At 48.3% G+C, this 20,402-nt stretch overlaps 1 non-coding gene across 1 annotated transcript; it reads left to right on the top strand.

Annotated features, from left to right (window-relative positions):
* The first annotated feature begins 321 nt into the window (after positions 1-321).
* TRNAL-CAA (transfer RNA leucine (anticodon CAA)) lies at positions 322-394 on the top strand. The gene has a single exon. It is a non-coding gene; the product is annotated as a tRNA-Leu (tRNA).
* Positions 395-20,402: the final 20,008 nt, after the last annotated feature.

The raw sequence follows: 20,402 nt of genomic DNA, 5'->3' as shown, positions 1-20,402 counted from the left end.
TCCTCGCATCCGCAAACATCACATGCAGTACTATCGAGAAGAAAGGGGGTTAACCGAGGGGCCCGATTTTTATTAGTCATATCATAAGAAGCCAACAAACACTGACACCAAGGACAACATAGGGGTAATTACTTGTGCTTAATAAATGAAATAAAGAAACGATAAATTAATGGTAATTGGTAAGATCACGTTCTCGTGACGCCTGCGGCAAAAAGGACGTTCCACGTCCGCCGCCAAGGTCTGTGAGTGGTGTCGCTGGCCAACACTCCCAGAGTTCTACTAGGACACATAAATACCCAAGAAAGTGGATGGGGAAACAGCGCCGTGGTAGCTCAATTGGTAGAGCATCGCACGCAAAATGCGAAAGTTGTGGGTTAGGTTCCCACCTGCGGCAAGTTGTTTTTTCATCCACTTTAATTACCATTACTTTATCGTTTCTTTATTTCATTTATTAAGCACAAGTAATTTCCCCTATGTTGTCCTTGGTGTCAGTGTTTGTTGGCTTCTTATGTTATGCAGGACTATCAGCCATTCCAATTAGTGCTGAGTAGGCATTCGTGAAGGCAACTCCATGCCATAACCGACACAGAAGAGATGCTTCACGTCAGTGTGGACCGGCTGGAGGTCTGAGTTGAAGTGACGGGTTTAGACTGTGCAGCCTTGTGCACCTTGTATGTGCGGTGTTCCACTCTGCTAAGGAGATCATGCGTGGTAGAATGCCAAGTTGTCTGGCGGCGTCGGTCCTTGAGAGAAGAATGGGGACGCAGTGGTCTTCTTGGTATGACGTCCGAGCTGCCTTATCGGCGACATAATTTCCTATGATACTGCAATGGCCTAGTATCCACTGAAAAAAGATATCATGGTCTTGTTCTCTTAAGGGATGGACAAGTTCCACGATTTCGCACGTGAGCTGATCGTGAGTTCCATGTCGGAGAAACGGCTGCACACATTGCAAGGCCGGCCTTGAATCGCAGAAGACTGCCCATTTTCTAGGACTTCCAGCATTTATCACATGAAGTGCGTCGCGGAGAGCCGCGAGCTCTGCAGCTGTAGACGTAGTGGCATGGGAAGTCTTGAACCGCTGGGTTATTCTCATTGTTGGTATAACTAAAGCGCCACCGGAACTGGTTGATGTAGTTGATCCATCAGTACAGACATGTGTGCAGTCGCTGTATTTCGAAGCTGCACTGGCCTTGTGCAAACGTTCATCTTCACCAGGACCCGACGGTATAACCTACCGTGACCTATGTAATCTTGGCGAAGAGGCTCGGAAAGTGCTCCTGCTCTTGTTCAACAGCTCCTGGCAGACAGGTATGGTTCCCCAGGAATGAAAGACCAGTCGCCTAATTCCACTGCTCAAGCCTGACAAGTCGCCTGTAGACATTCCATCATACCGACCAATTGAGCTTTCCAGTTGCATCGGAAAACTAATGGAGAGGATGGTTCAAGCCGGGCTAGAATGGTACCTCGAACATTACTAGGTATATCCAGATGCAGTGGCCGGTTTCAGGCATGGCCGTTCTTCCATAGACAACGTTATCGACTTGGTGACGTACGTCGAGCACCAGAAGTCCTGCAAAAGATTATCTGCTGCCCTGTTGCTGGATGTTAAAGGAGCGTATGATAACGTAACGCACGAAGCGATTTTCAACACGTTAGAGGCAGTAGGATTTGGCGGCAAAGTCTATTTCTGGATAAGTAGCTATCTACATAAGAGATCCTTTTTCGTACTTACCGAGGATGGCCCGACCTCCCAGCTTTGCAGTAACCGTGGGGTGCCTCAGGGCGGAGTACTGAGCCCAACGCTCTTCAGTCTAACACTCATTGGACTCGCCGACATCATGCCATGCACTGTTAGGCTCTCCATCTATGCCGACGACATTTGCATTTGGACGTCGGGTGTGACGCGACTGCAGCGTCGCGCGCGGCTTCAGAAGGCAGCCACTTCAACATCATCCTACCTTCGAGAACAAGTACTTCATATATCATACGAAAAGTGTGCAGGGGTGGCGTTTACCAGAAAACCAATGTCTCCATACGTGATATCCGTCGACAGACAATTGATCTCGTACAGCACGAGTCACAAATCTGTGGGGGTGGTCATTCACAAAAATCTCTCCTGGACCCCTCATGTGAATTATGTGAGAAAACGCCTGACAGGAATTTGCCATATGTTTAAGTTCCTCGGAGGAAAGACCTGGGGAGTGCCAACACAATCTATGCTGCAACTGTACAGGGTCCTCCTTATTGGATTCCTGCGGTACAGCCTACCGGTCATGTCCAACACCTGCAGAACCAACCTGAATATAATCCAAAGCATCCAAGCCCAAGCCCTCAAGATATGCCTTGGTCTACTGCGGAGTACGTCAACGACGGAAGTTATTGCAGTTGCTCAAGATTCCACTATTAGAACGCACATTAGCATTGAAACAATGCGTGTGCACATAAGACACTTGGCCCGAACCCCTACCCACCACCTCGCAAGTCTCCCAGTAGATAGGCCCCACACAACATTCAGTGCGACTGTCTTCGCGCACCGTGCCTATCTCAGGTCAGGTAATACACCTGCGGCAAGACCTTCCATTCCTCCATGGTGTATGCGCCGCACTCAAGTAAACCTTGCAATCCCAGGGCTTCAGAAAAAGTCTGACTTGCCATTATCAGCGCTCAAGTAACTAACTTTGGCATTGAAGAGTGGCACAAGCCCAGTGACCTAAGTTGGCGTGAAAGGAAAACGGTTAGATAACGGAATAGATAATGGAAAGTGCGTGACATATCCTAAGACTGTTAATAATAATAATAATAATAATAATAATAATAATAATAATAATAATAATAATAATAATAATAAATAATAATAATAATAATGTAATGAAGAAAGGAAGAGAATGACATCCCGATCATCATCAAGAGCGGAGGGCACGAGATCGGCGCTCGAACACCACCATCTTGTTCTCACGACGTACTGTTCCGAGCTACCACCTGTTTTTTGGACTCGTCCAATAAACCTCCTTACATTTGGTGGATCGTGCAGGGTACGCACATCGCCGGCACCTTGGAACTCCGATCCCGCACGTTGCACTCGACCATGCAAGCTGTCGCTGCCCAACCGCCGCCATCTCTCCCGGCCGCCGTTTGCCGCGGCCCGGTTCGCCAGCGAGACCCCCCGGTATTTTCGGGTACGGAAGACCAAGACGTCGAGGACTGGCTGTCGGCCTACGAAAAAGTTAGTGGACCCAACAAGTGGGATGACGCTGCTAAGTTGAGTACCGCGAACTTTTACCTGGCTGGCGTGGCGAAGCTGTGGTATGCGAACCACGAACCGGAATTTGAGAACTGGTCCAATTTTAAGGAGGCAATATCTGCCGTTTTCGGTCGCCCTGCCGTGTGGAAGTTACGCGCCGAGCAACGGCTGCGCACACGGGCACAGGAACCAAATGAAACTTTTACCGTCTATATTGAGGACATAATAGATCTCTTCAGGCGCCCCGATGCCTCAATGAGCGAAAGTGCAAAAATACAACATGTTATGAAGGGTGTCGACGACGATGTCTTTCAAATGCTTCTTGCGAAGTCTCCTGGCACTGTGTCTGAAGTGGTAACTCTGTGCCACAGCTATGACGAATTGAGAAGGCAGCGGGCTCTCACCCGACGTTCAGCTCACACGTACAATCAACCACTCGCTGCACTGGGCATCGTGCCTGACCAGTCATACCTTCTCGCACAAATGAAAGAATTTGTGCGTGAGGAGGTGGCCCGCCAGTTGTCTCTCCTGCCGTTTGCCCAGCGTCAGGAGCTCCCACAGCAGCAGCAACTGCAGCCAGCGACCAATCCCGTTGGCTCCCGTGCTTCGACACGTCATCCAAGAACAGATTTCCGATGCCATGCCGGTGCCCATTCAGCAGCAACCTGTCGCCGCGCCTATTAGTTACTCTGAGGTAGTGAAGTGGCAACAGCTTCAACAGCCCTCACCGTCCCACGGTGTGTCGTATGCTGCAGCCCCGATTCAGCCGTCCGTGACATGGGCTGCTCCCATCACTGCAAATCCCTGGCGAACGCGCGACAACCGGCCGATCTGTTTTGCATGCGGTGGCCCTGGTCATATCGCCCGATTCTGCCACCGTCGCGCGCCAGGATACCCAGACGCCCGTTCACCGAACTACATGGATCGTCCCCGCTCTCGTTATGAAAGTCCGGGTCGCCAAACAAGCACGTCTTCACGTGACTATCCGCAACCCACGTCTCGTCACTCACCTTCATCCCGTCGCCGCTCCTTGTCGCCCATGCGTCGTCGACCAGCCCCTGAAAATGAGGGAAACTAGTCCCAGCAGTTCGTGAGGCAAGAACTGCGCTGTCGAAATGCTCAAGTACTCGAACTTTGCCGTCGAATGTTGTCGAAGTTTTTGTAGAAGGCACCCGTGCATGGACTCTTGTCGATACCGGTGCTGCCGTTTCTGTTATAGACGCCACACTTTGCCGCAAGCTTCGGAAGGTGACCACGCATCTTGAGATGATGCCCTTACGTACAGCGAGTGGAGACCCTGTTCGGCCTATAGCTGCCTGCACTGCTCGACTTATTATCGCTAAAGTGCACTACATTGTTGAGTTTATCGTCCTTTGATCCTGCTCGCATGATGGCATACTTGGCTGGGTCTTTCTATCGTATAATGACGCCGTTATTGATTGTGCCAGATCTGAACTTGAGCTCTTCCCGTTGTGTGACCAGTCCTACAACCGCGCTCATCAAGCCGCACACAAACTAGTCGTAACAGAAGACACAGAAATTCCGTCGACAGCAGCTGTTTTGCTCCCTGTGTTCTGCAACAGCATGTGTGATAAAGCTGCATTCTTTGAACCATCACGCCTCCTTCTAAGTCGGAAGCCACTTCTTCTGCCTTATTCGACCCTCTATAATTCGAATGGAACAAGCGCTCTCTGCCTCACAAATCCTCTTCCGTATCCCATCAAAGTGCTTAAAGGTGAATTACTCGGATGCGTGCAACCCATTGATATTGGCCAAATTTTTTTCCGTGCAGCAAGATTCAGCTCGACGCGACCTCGACGTCGTCAGTGCTCTTAATCCTTCTGATGTACCAGCTGCAGACCTATTCGATTCGTCGATCGCAGACGGACTGTCACCATTTGAACGTTCTGCTCTTCTCCAGCTGCTCTATCAGTTCCACGACCCTTTCGATGTTGCCCAACGTGCCCTTGGCCGAACTTCTACCATTGTTCACTACATTGACACCGGCTCCAACTCGCCAGTGCGATAACGCCCTTACCATGTCTCCACCACGGAACGTCAAGTTGTTACCGATCGTGTTGACGATATGCTTAAACGCGACGTTATTCGCCCTTCACAAAGTCCGTGCGCATCACCTGTGGTTCTCGTTAAAAAAAGGATGGATCGATTCGCTTCTGCGTGGATTACCGGCGCCTAAACAAGGTCACTCGAAAAGACGTGTACCCGTTACGCAGAATTGACCATGCCCTTGATTGCCTACAAGGTGCCGAGTTTTTTCGTCGTTAGATTTGCGTTCCGGGTATTGGCAGGTGCCTTTAGCAGAGCCCGACCATTCAAAAACAGCCTTCGTCACGCCTGACAGTCTATATGAATTCAATGTCATGCCCTTCGGCCTCTGCAATGCGCCTGCCACCTTCGAGCGCATGATGGACTCGGTTTGAAGTGGCACATGTGTCTCTGCTACCTCGACTACATTATTGCCTTTGCGCCACATTTTGCAACCCATCTCGAACGCGTCAACCATGTCATGACGTGTCTGAAGACCGCTCAGCTGCAACTAATCTCAAGAAGTGCCGGTTTGCCGCGCGAAAACCTACAATTCTCGGTCACGTTGTATCAAAGGACGGTGTACTTCCAGACCCGGCTAAACTACGTGCCATGACCGACTTCCCCAAACCGGCGACTCTAAAGCAGTTACGAAGCTTCATAAGGTTATGCTCCTACTTTCGTCGGTTTGTGCGCAACTTCGCCTCTATAATTGCGCCTTTGACCCAACCTTTAAGCAGCGCCTCCAATCTCTCGTCATGGTCTTCTGAGTGTGACCAAGCCTTCTCCACCCGTCACCGTCTCCTAACGTCACCACCTATACTGCGCCACTACGATCCTACGGCCGCAACTGAGGTGCACACAGACACCAGCGGTGTCGGCCTCCGTGCTGTTCTCGCACAACGAAAGCCTGGGTTCGCAGAGTATGTCGTCGCATACGCCAGCAGAACGCTCACCAAGGCTGAGTCAAACTATAGCGTCACCGAGAAAGAATGCTTGGCAATAATCTGAGCGCTTGCCAAGTTCCGCCCTTACTTATATGGCCGCACGTTTGATGTAGTTACGGACCATCATGCTTTATGTTGGTTGTTTTCGTTGAAGGATGCTTCAGGTCGCCTTGCCCGCTGGGCTCTTCGACTTCAAGAGTTTGACATCCGCGTTATATATCGTTCCGGACGCAAGCATGCCGATGCTATTGCACTGTCGCGGTCACTACTATCCACCGAAACTGCGTCCATAACCACTATAGACCACCCATTGTCAGCTCTTGACGTCGCCACCGTCTCCTCTGCACAGCGCTACGATCCCTGGGTCGCTTCGCTTCTTGACGTTTTATCCGAGGCCCCCACCCTTTCGACCACTCGAACACTGCGACGCCAAGCTTCGCACTTCAGCATCCGTGATGACCTCTTGTACCGGCGCAACTAAGATGGTAGGAAGTGGCTCCTAGTTATCCCCAGAACGCTGCTCTCTACAATCTGTGCGTCCTTTCACTCCGACCCGCAGTATGCTCACGGCGGTGTCTTCAAGACCTATGAACGCTTACGTAAAAGGTACTACTGGCGCGGAATGTTTCGCTTTGTCCGCAAGTTCATTCGCGGCTGCCACGAGTGTCAGTGAAGAAAAAAACCACCGCATGCTGCCGCAGGTTCATTACAGCCCCTTCCATGCCCAGACCGCCCATTCGACCGCGTTGGCATTGACCTTTACGGACCTTTACCTTTGACCACGGCGGGAAACCGATGGGCTATCATCGCTGTCGACCACCTTACACGATAGGCAGAAACTGCTGCTCTTCCCACGGCGACAGCACAGGACGTCGCCTCTTTCATCCTCAAGTGTTTTGTGCTTCGACACGGTCCTACTCACGAACTCCTCAGTGACCGTGGCCGCGTATTTCTATCCGATGTAATTCAAGCACTTCTCCACCAGTGCAACATTGTACATCGGACGTGTACTGCCTACCACCCTGAGACGAACGGTCTCACTGAGCGGTTTAATCGGACACTGGGCGACATGCTTGCGACACACGTTGCATCTGATCAGTCAAACTGGGACCTGGTTCTTCCATTTGCGACATACACGTATAACGCCGCTACGCAAGTCACAACCGGGTTTTCCCCCTTCTTCCTTCTGTACAGTCGCCAGCCGACGCACACTATCGACACGTTGCTGCCATACGCACTAGATGCCTCAGAGTGCACGCCCGTGTCGGAAGCCGCCCGTTACGCTGAAGATTGCCAACAACTAGCGAAGCGATTTACTGCAGCCGACCAACAACGCCAGAAAAACGCCCGCGATGATGACCACTCTCCTGCCGCAACATTCGCTCCTGGAGCGCTTGTGTCGCTGCTTGTACCACCGTGCGCCCCTGGCTTGTCGTCCAAGCTACTCCCAAATTATCATGGTCCCTACTGCGTCGTAAACTACGTCATTGAACCTCTTACGCTGCACGGCGACTGTTGTCGACGTGGACGTGATGTTGTTTACGTAGACCGCCTCAAGCCGTACTTCAACCCTCTTGTCCCCACCTGTTAAATCGCCAGCATGGCTCCATCTTTCTCGATGGGGGCAATTGTAATGAAGAAAGAGAATGACATCCCGATCATCATCAAGAGCGGAGGGCACGAGGTCGGCGCTCGAACACCACCATCTTGTTCTCCCGACGTACTGTTCCGAGCTACCACCGGTTTGTTGGACTCGTCCAATAAACCTCCTTACAATAATAATAGTAATAATCGTAGCAAGCTTTTAGTCATAGTTTCAGATCATTTCTGATGACACCGGAGTGATTCTTTTTGTTTAAGCGATAACTTTCTCGTGACAGCCCCCACTTTATTGAGAAATAAAACTTGAACGCTCTCTACAAAGGCAGCAAAACCGCGAGACCGCCGGTAGTTGCCATGTAAACAAGCTGCCAGCCAAGTAACTTAATGCCACCTGCTTATCTTGTTGTCATCACCATCGTAGTATTAGCTGTTGTTGCTTGCTTGTTTGCTCGTTTGCCTTTTTCCTCCGCCGAAAAGATTCCGCCTCTTCGAGTGCACTTGCACGACTCCTCGCTCACTATGTTCAATCAATTAATAAACAAAGTTCTAACAATAAATCAATAGTTACTCGCATTGGAGCACATGTTGCTATTACGATATTCAAGCCAGGCGGTAATGAAATAACATTGATATTGCAGAGATTCTTGGATCAGGGCTAGTGTCTCAACATCCGGCCCAATAGTGTCCTATGAAATAGATAAACATTTTTGGCTCTCACCACGAATATCTACAAACTGGAGCTGGTATGAAGTTTTCTGCTTAATAGAGATTCCCTCACTTTTACCCGGCTTTGACTCCACCGCTTCAACACGTGCCTCTGTGCGAATCATTAGGAAGCTGATTTAATAAAATTTTGCTTGATTGCTGGAGCTTAACGCCCAAAAGGAACGCAGGGAATATAGGAGGGGCGCCGTAGTGACGGGCTGTGATATAAATCTGACCATATGGGATTTAACGTGCTCCCAGTTTTCTATGTTTGAGCGTATTTATACTTCGAGCATAACTAAATGCTGTTGCCATGGCTGGAAATCCAACCCGTGACCTCGTCTTCAGAAACAAAGAGTTAGCTGGCCGCCAGTGGCGCACCGATGGGTAGATGTGTGGGTTGAGTTTGTAACCTTTTCCAAAGGTTATCGGACACCCCCTCCTCCCATTCCCAGAATGTCTTCGGGTTGAGCATGCGGGAAAACCCATATATACAGGCAGAATTATGCAGTCACCTTAATTTCATGTCAATATTTTACCGTCATGAACATTTCATTAGCAATCCCAATTTCATCCTACTGTCAGACTGATTACTTGGCGGCTCTTACGTGTATTGAAAATACCCTTCTGAGACAAATAAATGCGCGTGTGACCTACGCTCGCCAATGATATGGCGGATGCGCTAGCAAAAGCGCCTTATGCAAATTTGGTAACCCGCCTTGTTCCCATGTCCTAGTCGCACGCACAGCGAATCTTATGGGGTCTCAGGCGAATATTGCGTGTGTCGAACTGATTCGCAGAAACCACAAAAGGATCAATCTTATATGCGGCAGCCCATAGCTTGAGCACCAGCTAAACCTTCAGCTTCCGCGACGCATCGACGCCCTCTTGCATCGTCTCCGCATGGGAACTGCTTATACAAAACAATTTTTATTTCGAGTTATGAGTGCATCTTCTTCAGCGTGTTCATGCGGCCACGACAACGAGGACATCTACCACCTACTTCTCGACTGTCCCAAGCCCATTAAACGCAGACAGTGCCTTCAACAAGAACTCCTTGAACTTAATTCACATCGAACATTTTCATTTGAAAACGCTACAAAGTGATGGCCCATGCTCATCAAATGGTACTGCATCGCAAAGCAAACAAATCACTTCAACGCTTCTTTGAAGACGCTGACATTTGTGACGAATATTGATTCTACCCCGTAGTGTGTATTTGCATCGCATTCGTTGCACCTGAAACTTGTGTACACCAGCTATCCGCGGACATTGTTTCATCGAAAACCTTTTGATAGGGAACTTCACTCTAAGTATTACATGTTCTTCTGTTATATATGAATGTTACCTAACCAAATAAAAAGACATCTTTTCGAAAATTATTATTTCTATGAAAAAGAACAGCCCGGCATGTGTTGATGTAGAGTTTATCCGCGACGCTAGGCATGTCGATTCTACTTCAGCGAGAAATTTCTCAACGGAAAAAGCAAGTACCGAATCATGCTGATTGGCCATTCTCGTCTTTAGAATATTTATTCATTTATTTCTTTTACCAAAGACAGAGGGAAAGAGGAAACAAGGAACGCGACGGAGGTTCAGCAAACGGACGTCCGTCTGGCAACCCTGCACTGGGAAAAGCGATGAGGGATAGAAAGAAACAAGCAGGAAGCAGAAGGAGAGGGAGTTCACGCGCCCAGTAGCAGACACAGGGTGGCCATAATGCGTTCCATGTTACACATACGGGAGAAACGTATTTGCCCGTAACGATGTGAGGTTAAAGCGCTAAATACGCATAGCTGCCTGCCATCCAGCGGAAGTCCAAGCCCCGCTGCCGCAACTTCGTCTGTCCCCAAAAGAGAGCCTCCTTTTGCATAAACTCACTCCGGCGCTTCACGAGACCCCTGCTCTTCGCCACTAGGAATGCGTTCATGCACGATGACAGCCTGCCTCTCTGCTTTGGAGCAGTGTCTTTTTCCGGTTATACAGCATATTGCTTCACAGGAAAATTCTGAAATACTGAACCGGAGACTTCACCCTCTCAATCTTGGGCAGATCCTTGGCCCTGCAGCATCCCACATCTCTCAATGCAGGATGTTTTCGTCCACTGCATCTCTTCTATTGCTGAGGGGCACTGCTGTCGAAGTGACTGATCTTTTTCTCTTCCTAGCTCTCGCTGGTCGTGTCTATTTGGATACGTCGCGTCTTGAAGTCTGTACGCATAATTCTCGTCATCGTCGTCACAGACCCTTCCGTCATCACTATCGGCTTCCGGTAGAAAACATCTCCTCAGCCAACTTGATACATCAAAAAATCTGCAATTTTATGAATCTATATTATGCAACGAGCACATCACCTTGCAATTGGTTCAAACCCTTCTCCAAGCCATGAACCCATGCTCAAGAATAAACAAAGCCAAATACAGCCACACACTTAGTGCTGCATTGCGGCTGAATACATGAAACTGAGGGTTCAAAACACCACTAGTGCCACGACGACAGTGTATCAACTGGTGCCCGCTGACCTCATTCCACAAGCGCTGCTAAATCACGTCCCCGTTGTATTCGTTTATTTATCATTCCATTGCCATCTAACCGTGGCAGTACCTAAGAAAGCGCCAATGGCGGTGCCACGAATTCTCGACAGAGAAAATCCAGGCTTTGTACGGTTAAAGCCACATTTTATAGAGGTGTGAACGAGAACAACAGTCAATTTTATTATTTTTTTTACAAGCCTCATCTCCTACATCAGTGGACAAACTACAAAAAAAAATTGTGACCGTGCACGTGCTCGAGTACAGCATAGTTGTGTGGATGCGCACTCGCTTCACATGCAGGTAATTGCCCCGAAAGTGGCGGTAGAAAATTTTCGACGAGAGTGGCCTATACGGATAACACACAAAAAATAAAACAAGCCCGTAATTTCTGCGCGTTTATGTGGAGTAGATGATTACTGAGTATGTCTCGCGAATCCGCGAGACTCGGCAGTAAGTGATTAATATTCCTTCTACGGACCTCTTTAGTCGACGGCACATTTGACGCTTTGCGCAGTACTTGCAGCACCTGAAAAGAGGCGCGCATTCACAACGTCTGTCTGTCTGCCTGTCTTTCTTTAAGTAGGTTCTCGCACACTTTAATTTTATCGTACACCCTACGTGTACATGTAGGAATCCATGAACGGAATCCATTGAAATACCTTTGTCTGTGTTCGCGCCTTATGATTTTCCTGTTCCCGGTCAATATTGCGTCTAAAAAAGCCCCAGGTGGTTAAATTATTGCGTAGCCCTCCACTAAAAAATAATAAAATTTTGGGGTTTTACGTGCCATAACCACGAACTGATTACGGGGCACGCCGCGGTTGGGGGGACTATGGGTCAATTTGTACAACCTTGGATTATTTAAGGTGCATTTAAATCCAAGTGCACGAGCGTTTTTCTTTTTTTTTTGCATTCTTCCCCCATTTAAATGCGACCACCGGGGCCGGGATCAAACCGGCGACCTCGAGCTCAGCAGCGCAACGCCATATACGTACATTGAAGTACCGCGGTGGTTGCCCCTCCAATGCAGCCTCTCTCATAAATCACTGTCTTGTTTCGGGACGTTTAACCCCGCAATTAATTTTTATTTCCCAGTAGCTGAAATGCAAACAAAGCCTCGACATAGTTAACTGCTCGCCTCAGTACGAAAATGGCCATGGCTCGATCTCACTTACTAAGCATTCTTATTTCGGTAAGTCGGAACGTGTGTGTGCGTGCGGACGTGCGTGTGTGTGTGTGCGCGCGCGTGTGTGTGTGTGTGCGTGTGTGTGTGCGTGTGTGTGTGTGCGTGTGTGTGTGTGCGTGTGCGCGCGCGCGCGCGCGCGTGTGTGTGTGTGTGTGTGTGTGTGTGTGTGTGTGTGTGTGTGTGTGTGTGTGTGTGTGTGTGTGTGTGTGCGTGTGTGTGTGTGTGTGCGCGCGCGTGTGCGCGCGCGTGCGTGCATCTGCGTGCGTGTGGTTATTCTGTCTCTCATTAAAAAGTAGGAAATTCGACACAGAATAATGTAACTAGCGTTGCAGTGCAGGTCTGTTGATTTGCCATCTTGGAATACTACTGTAGCGCAAAGAAAGCAAGGACACAAGAAGAGTACATGAACACCCAGTTTTCTCATGTGCCGTGTAGTGCCGTGTCTGTGTATTCGTGCGCTGTTCTCGAGTCCTCGTTTTGTTTACGCTAGTGTTGCTACAACTTTGCTGACCCAGCTTCGTAGCGGAGGTTAACATCATACTTTTCGCGATAATTGTCAATGCGATCATTCATTACAAATGTTACTAATTAACTGGTCAAAGCGGTGAAATGCATTGCTGTTCCAGTTAATATTTTCTGGTTCTGCATTTTGCAGCACTGCGGAAGCATATTAAATGAAACAGCAATGCATATCACTGCAGAGATTGAGTGCGCATTTTTCGAATTTACTGGAAAACACAGAGCTTCCAGAAAAGTCGTGCTTTGAGCTCTGGTTATCTTAGATTATGCAGCTATGCGGCCACTAATATCATGAATTGAAAACCTATTCAGTGAAATTGAGTTACTTCGTAGCCGTACTGGCTATTATTGCGCAAATTCGGTTGTCCGCCAGCACCATGGAGTTTGGTCAGCGAAAATGAGCTTTTTGTCTCTAATCCCGAATTGTCCTCAACCAAACAGTCGGGTCGCTGAAAAAAATTCGCAGACGTTTACCGCACTCCTTAATGCAAAATTTGAACGCAGCTCTATACACGTTTTCATTTCCCGATATATTGGTTGGCGCGGACAATCTGTCCCGTGCAGCGTATTGCAAATGGAGCGAAGTATGCCGCTACTGCTTCGCAAAAAGAAGAGATCGCGAGAGGCAGCGCGTGGGTGACGCGTGGGAGCGATTCAGAGTAGGCGCCGCAGGTGAGACCTCTGCTCTTGCAGCACTTTGTTTCCATATATGGTATCGATAGGTGGGGGCGCTCGCCGCATGCCTTATCGATCGCGTCATCGGGGAACAGACGACGCGTGCTACTCTGGCGCCATCTCGTAGTAATCGCCGCCGCAGAACACGTCTTGCGCGACCCTACCCTTTTCTTCTGATGCTTTCACCATACCCTCCGCTTCCGCTTTCCTCCTCGCGCTCTCTTTGCTATCGCCGCCATTCAACACCCGGTGCGCGCTTTCATCCTTCGCTGTGTTCACTCGGCCGTTTACGACGAGGACGCCAAGGGACGCCAACGCTGAACGCAGGAATGGGCGCCTAAGAGGTGACTCTAAAAAGATAGAATTGGTACATAACTGTATCGATTGTGTCGAGACAATGCGTAAGCTTTGCGTGGTTAGCTTATTTTTACCGGGTGTGATGACACACACATTTCTATTATACACAACGAAAGTATATCCGCCGTCAAGCAGATTGGGTTAGCGTCCATGAGCCGACATGCGAGGAAAGTATGGGCTTTGATTGAAGCTGTACTACCATGTGTACATTATATACTATCGCAGTTCTCTTTAGTTGTGTTCTCACGTTACATACTTGGACACGCCTCAGCGAACAATTCTTTGTAATAAAGCCAAACACAAGCAACAAAAAAAAAAGCCGCGGTCATGAATGTAAATAGTTTTGCAATTAACGCAGACATCAGGTGGAAAAGTGCGCTTTTACAATAAATTGCATCGCCTCCGCATGCACGAGCGCTGAGCTTGACACGAGGAAGAAAAAGTGCGGGCACATGCCTCGCGACAGTGGCCGAGCATTTCAAGCCACCACCGACGACCAACGGCTACGATCGACATAATGAGCAGGTGAGCCCAGATAGCATATACGATACGCTCCGACAGTAATGACACTTTAGTGGGGCGGTAGGGCCCGTGAGAAGCGCTGAATGCGTGAGTGTCGAAATTGCATACGCCGGTAAAACCAGGTCTTACGCATGCGCACGTGTTTCTGAGGGCACCGTTACAGGCGATGGACCGAAAGCTACGCTCACGATTGTTCAAGTTTCAATTTTGGCTGGTAGCACAGCTTTTTGGGTGGCCATACCTAACAATACAAGGTTCCGGAGCTTCCTACTAAATTAAAAGGGCAAGAAGGTGTTCGTGCACCGTATGTCGGTAACAAAGTTTAAATACACACACACAATACACACAAATCAGGCTAAAACTATCTCAAAAGAACACACTTATGTGGCGGGAAAAACACATTTGTCTGAACTTCTATTCAAGCAATTATGCTATTCAGCTATTCCACATGGTAGATATTTCATTTCTGAAGCAGGCAATAGAGCGCCACAGGAAGCATTTCCGCAGCATTTTCTTCAACCAGGAACCATTTACCACACTCTGCCGCAAAGTGATAGAGATTAACTCCAGGAGCCGCAACACTTATTTTGCAAACCGAAAGGCCGTAGCCTTTCCTTCCTGTCCGCCTGCTTCCGTTCTTTCAGCGGCAAACAAACAAAGCAGTGGCCGTTCTGACGCGAACACGCGCTTGTTTACTGCTCAGTCTCGCTTTCAATCTGCTCTGCAGCCGAAACGTCAGCGGCAGCCCATCCCGGGGTCGGCGCCAACTACCGCGGACTCGAGCTCGCGTGTGCGTGCGTGCGTGCGCGGTCAGCGGGCGCATTCACCTGCGCATCGGTCGGGGGGCTTCCGTAATAAAAGGACACTTCTGGGGCCATCCGTCCAACGGGATCTGCGCTGGACAAACATCGCCTGGGCGACGCCATAAATTCCGGCCCCGGTGAGCGGCTAGCGCGCGAGTCGCCCGAGGAACGGCCTCCCGACACAAGTATCCCCATAAATTCTCGTTTTCTTTGGGGGCTTCTCTTTGTGTTTGCAGCACGTAGACGACAGCGGTATGGCCGCAATTTATCCGCGCCTCTAAGCCGGCCCCTGAGGCTTCCCAGCCGTTTGTCGGCTCACCCTACTGTGTTGATCGTTGTTGCCAATTTGGCATTCCGCGATCCTCACTCGGCTCGGCATAAAAACGCCGCCGAAGGGCGCGTGCTGCCAAAGCGGCTGCGTTAAAAGTCGAGCACGCACGCCACGCAGCACGCGAACGGTAGGCATCGGCCCAGTGCGGCGGCCGTAGCACTGCACGCGGTTGTGGGACGAAAGAGAAGGACGCGGCTGAGAGTTGTTTTTATTGTTAATATTATTATCGATATTATTATCATAAAAAACGGAAGGAATAGAATGCAAAATCTGTTAACGTCGAACGTGCCAAAGCTGAGTTTGTCCGCCGCATACGATTCGTGTGCTTATGGAGCAGCACGTGTGCATTGGTGAGAGGTTTCAGTAGCCGCCGCTTCCCACACAGAGAGCAGGTGAAGATTTTTTATGCTGGGTTACTAGGCATTATTATTTACGCTCTTCGGAACCTAGGTAAAAAAAATAAACTGCTAAAGTTTAAATAAAAGTCAAGAAAAGATAAGCATTTCGTGTCGCTTCCCTTCTGTACTTGTATCCGAGTGCTTTTCTGCATATACATTCCACCTTTCGCGGCATGTGGGGGCCGCAGCCCCCAACTGAACCCGTGGCCTCCCGTTTTACAGCAGAACCCAATAGGCACTTAAACACTGCGGATAGTGTAAAGTTCATTAAACGGAGAAGTGCCACGAACTGAATGATAATCACTATGTGTACTCTGTTGCTACGCATTACTAATTAACAGAAAAGCACACTTTACAAAAATTGCTTATCAATATAGGACGTGGAAAACGAACCCGGCGAGTAGATTGTTTGTATGCAAAATATTACACACACTTCATTTGCAATAAAGCCGGTCAAAATTGAAGCGAAAGCCAATGTGCTTTATCCTCAGAACGGCCAGTCTCCTCGGCAACAAAGACATCATGGGTCTCGAAACACTGCACTTTGTACACTCTCTTGCTAGGCGTTAATCATTAGCAGAAAAGCACACTTTACAGGACTCGTCACAAAGATGGGATATTGAAGGTGAACAAACCTGGTGGCTACACCTTGCGTTGACGGTATTGTCTGCAAAATATTACACACATATTATTTTCCAATAGTACCATTAAAAATTCAAGCGAAACGGTCAGAATTAACCTCAGACTGCACTGCACTTTGTACACTCTCTTGCTAGGCGTTAATCATGAACAGAAAAGCACACTTTACAGGACTCGTCACAAAGATGGGATATTGAAGGTGAACAAACCTGGTGGCTACATCGTGCGTTGACGGTACTGTCTGCAAAATATTACACACCTTTTATTTGCCAATAGTACCATTAAAAATTCAAGCGAAATGGTCAGAATTAACCTCAGAATGCTCAGTCTTCTCGACAGGAAAACAGCATCACAGGTATCAAAACGTATCACCTTGTAAACACTGTTCTAAAGCATTCTTCATTAATAGAAAAGCCCGCTTTAAAGGCCAGTCGCCAAGACTGAGCACCGACAATAACAACCCAGGTGAATAGATCACGTAATGAGAATTTCGTCTGCAAAATTTTGGTAACATCTTGTTTACTAATAGAACTGGTGAAATTTAAGCGAAAGCCCACATGCCTTTATCCACAGAACAGCCAGTGTCCTCGGCGGCAAACATGACATCACGTCTCCTAACTACGTCGGAAGTCTTGCATGCAGAATTAGGGCTCGATACGCGCTGCAGCTTACAAATAGCCAGTTGCAACGCTGACACCTGTATTCTCGTGAAACGTAGAGCACGCACTAGCGCCACTGGAAGTGTACTGCACAGCCAAAAAAAAAGAAAAGATACATAAAAGAAGGAGGTACGGCTCCTGACGTAAACATGACGTGGGCTTTCATCTCCCATATTGGAGGAGGCATGAGAGAAGTGTCCTTGCGGACGCTTTTAGAAACAATGGGAGATAGCTTCCGCTGAAAAGAACGCAGCTGACCATCTTGCTCGGTCATCTCAACATATCTTTTGTATACGTTATTACTAAGCTCAGAGAAAAATTCTTACGATGCAGAACGCTTGCTGGAAGGTGCTTTGCATACTTCAGTTAACATTTCTACGGAGCCTGTTCAGGTGCCTTTTAATATAATTAAGTGTTTTAATACAGTGTGGCGTCTAAGAAAGAAGAAAGCTGTGTTCTTCCGGTGGGAACAAATTAGCTAAGAACCAAGCAATACTTTTTGGTCGTATGGTGAGTTGCAGTGTGATAAACTCTTGCGAATCATCATACGAAGACAAGAGATATAATCACTTCTCTTCCCTCGGAACACCATCGTCTGAGAAAAAAAATCCCACAGGCGAAAACACCCTAAAATAATTTTAGTTTGACTTTGTGCAACATATTTTGATGCTATGTTATTAATATTTTGTGCATCTACTTGCCTAGTACTCTTATAGCGCCAACTGTGCAGCGGTGCCGAGGCCTCGCCATGCGGAAGCCATTTGCTTCGATGCCCTTTTTTATTGGAATGAAACAGAAATTTGGCTTCAAATAAACCCACCAACTGGACGGACCCTTTTGAATAACCGTATAATCGGTAAGCAAAATGTGGCATTCCGTTAACACCGTTCGCAACGGCTGTCTGCTGCTACCAAAAGCGCAATGATAGTCAACACGACATGGCAGCGTCATCTAACGTCCTTAAAAAAAAATAAGAAAAGCTTTGTACTGCAACCAAGCTAGCAGTAAAGCAGACGATCACAAAATTTTGCTTCCACAGCAGTCATTAGTGCCACTTATGATTAAATACGTGCAATTTAATGTCTTTCTTCTAGGGTTCAATGCTGTGCGAGTGGTGGTTACTGTAAGGAATGACATTGAATAAAAAAAGAAATGTGCCAAGACAAAGTGCTGTCGCTCCACAGCAATCCGCAAAGAGAAAAGAGAAGACAGGACGTTCGTTGTCGTGCATTTCGTGTTAATACTTCACTCCTTGCTCGCCGCAGGCAAGGCGAACTTGGTCGAGGCCGGTGAAGATGTAGTGCGCAAAAGAAATTGCTCCGCGCCATGCTCTCGCACGTTACAAACAACCAAGCGACGGCAGGCGAGGATCAACCATCATGTTCCGGCCCCTAATTACCTACATCCGGCCGCTTTGCGCGGCAAGCAGCTCGGAATAGCCCATTCGCGAGGGGTGCATCATATCAATTAAAAGAAGATACAATCCATTTAGGTGGAGTTAAGTGCAGCGCGCAACTTGGCGACACTATGGCTCGGAAGTCTCGCCATCCAAGCTGGCGACGTTCCAAACGGCGAACGCCTGAGGCTGCGTGCGATAGGAGCCGAAACAAAAGCACCAAACTGGCAGAGGCGCGTGGAAGAAAAAAAATCGTGAAGAGCCCCAGCCGCTCCTAATTATATTTCATTTCTCGCACGTGATTCTTGAAAACGATTGCTGATCCTCGTCAACTTTCTTGAAGTTGTTGACGCGGAGCCCATTGCGCCTTTGTTTTGTTCGCGCCCATCCGCTTTGAGCTTGGTTTGTTGCGCGCGTCTGAGAAGGTTCGCCCGTACCGTAATTGCGTGCGGGACGAGGAAGAAGGGGACCTTTCCGACACTCTGACGCGAGGCGGACATTTCACAAATTGCCACTTTGCGGATATTCAGATGCATCCGGACTAGCGCCTTGTTCGGCCGAGTCCTTGCTTAGAGCAGCAAAAGGCAGCGTGTCACGGTGGCACTCCGCGCTTTGGGGCAGAGAATGATGAGGACGACAGCGTCACAAATCTTGAAGTAGCGCTCAACTAAGCCGACGCTCTAACGCGTGACAGAAAAAGCTGAGTGAATGCTGCTCGAGACAAGGCACATTCGCTTGTTTCAAGACGCTGGAGCTGCCTCGAGGCATGTTTCTGCAGTTTACACGCCTTTTCAACGGGGTTGCTCTCAGTCAGAAGTACTCTGCACCAAGGCGCCACTGCTTTGTCCCTGGCTTGAATTAGAGCGATGGTCGTAAATACTATTCACCATACAGTTTTCCGCTCGGCAGAAAGTCGTTCACAGCACGGTGTCACGATTTCTAGACTCACAGCACGTATGGACTCAGAATAGAACTTACGGCACGACGTAGGAGTATTTGGCTGTATTAACAGCAAAGGGGAAACAGACCCAGTGCTTTATATAATTATGGGTTTGGCGACAGTGCGACTGATAAAAAAGCGCCGCCTATCGAAGTGCCGTCACTTAACAAATTGCTGGATGAGAAAGGAAGCTTTAAGCGACGCACTAGATCCTTATCCACGGTCCCCCTTACGTGCTTCCTAAAAAGAAGTTTTTGTTCGTATTCTTACTCAGAGAGGTATTTGTAAAAATGAATAAAAACTCGTAAGGACTCCGAAACAGTATTTTTCCTTCCCAAGTGAGTGTATTAGAGCAAAGCCTTCTTTGCCTTGCCAACCATGGTTCCGCGTCCATCGCTTGGTATCTCAGTCGGTATCGGTCGTGCTATTTATTTATTTATTATTTATTATAAACCAGCATTCGCTCCAATGACAGTATAGCTGGGCGGGGGGGGGGGGAGGGGTTATACACATGTTTTACACATTTGTAGATGTAATATACAACACACAGTGCCACACAAAGCGAACAAAGATTTGTAAGCGGGTAAACAAAAGCAAAAGACGGCTAGTATGGAGGTATCATACCCGTATAAAGCAAAATAGGTAGAGGATCAGGTAAAAGCAACGCTATAGAGCTTAAACACATATAAAACTGAGAATTCGATGAAATACTCACAACGGTTTCAGGAAGCTTGTTCCATTCAGTTGTTGCTCGCTGGAAGAATGAATACTTGAGCAAATTTTTTCTGGCAGTTGTCTCCCAAACTTTGAAAATATGGTCGCGGAGATTCGAAACGTAATGTGATGCAAGCATGTAGCTCGTTTTATCCATGCCAGAGCGCCCATCAAAAATATTATCGA

This window comes from Dermacentor andersoni, chromosome 1 (genome assembly GCF_023375885.2).
Source record: "Dermacentor andersoni chromosome 1, qqDerAnde1_hic_scaffold, whole genome shotgun sequence".
Taxonomy (NCBI): Eukaryota; Metazoa; Arthropoda; class Arachnida; order Ixodida; family Ixodidae; genus Dermacentor; species Dermacentor andersoni.
Note: the sequence above shows the minus strand (reverse complement) of the source record. Positions and strands in the feature narration are given on the sequence as shown.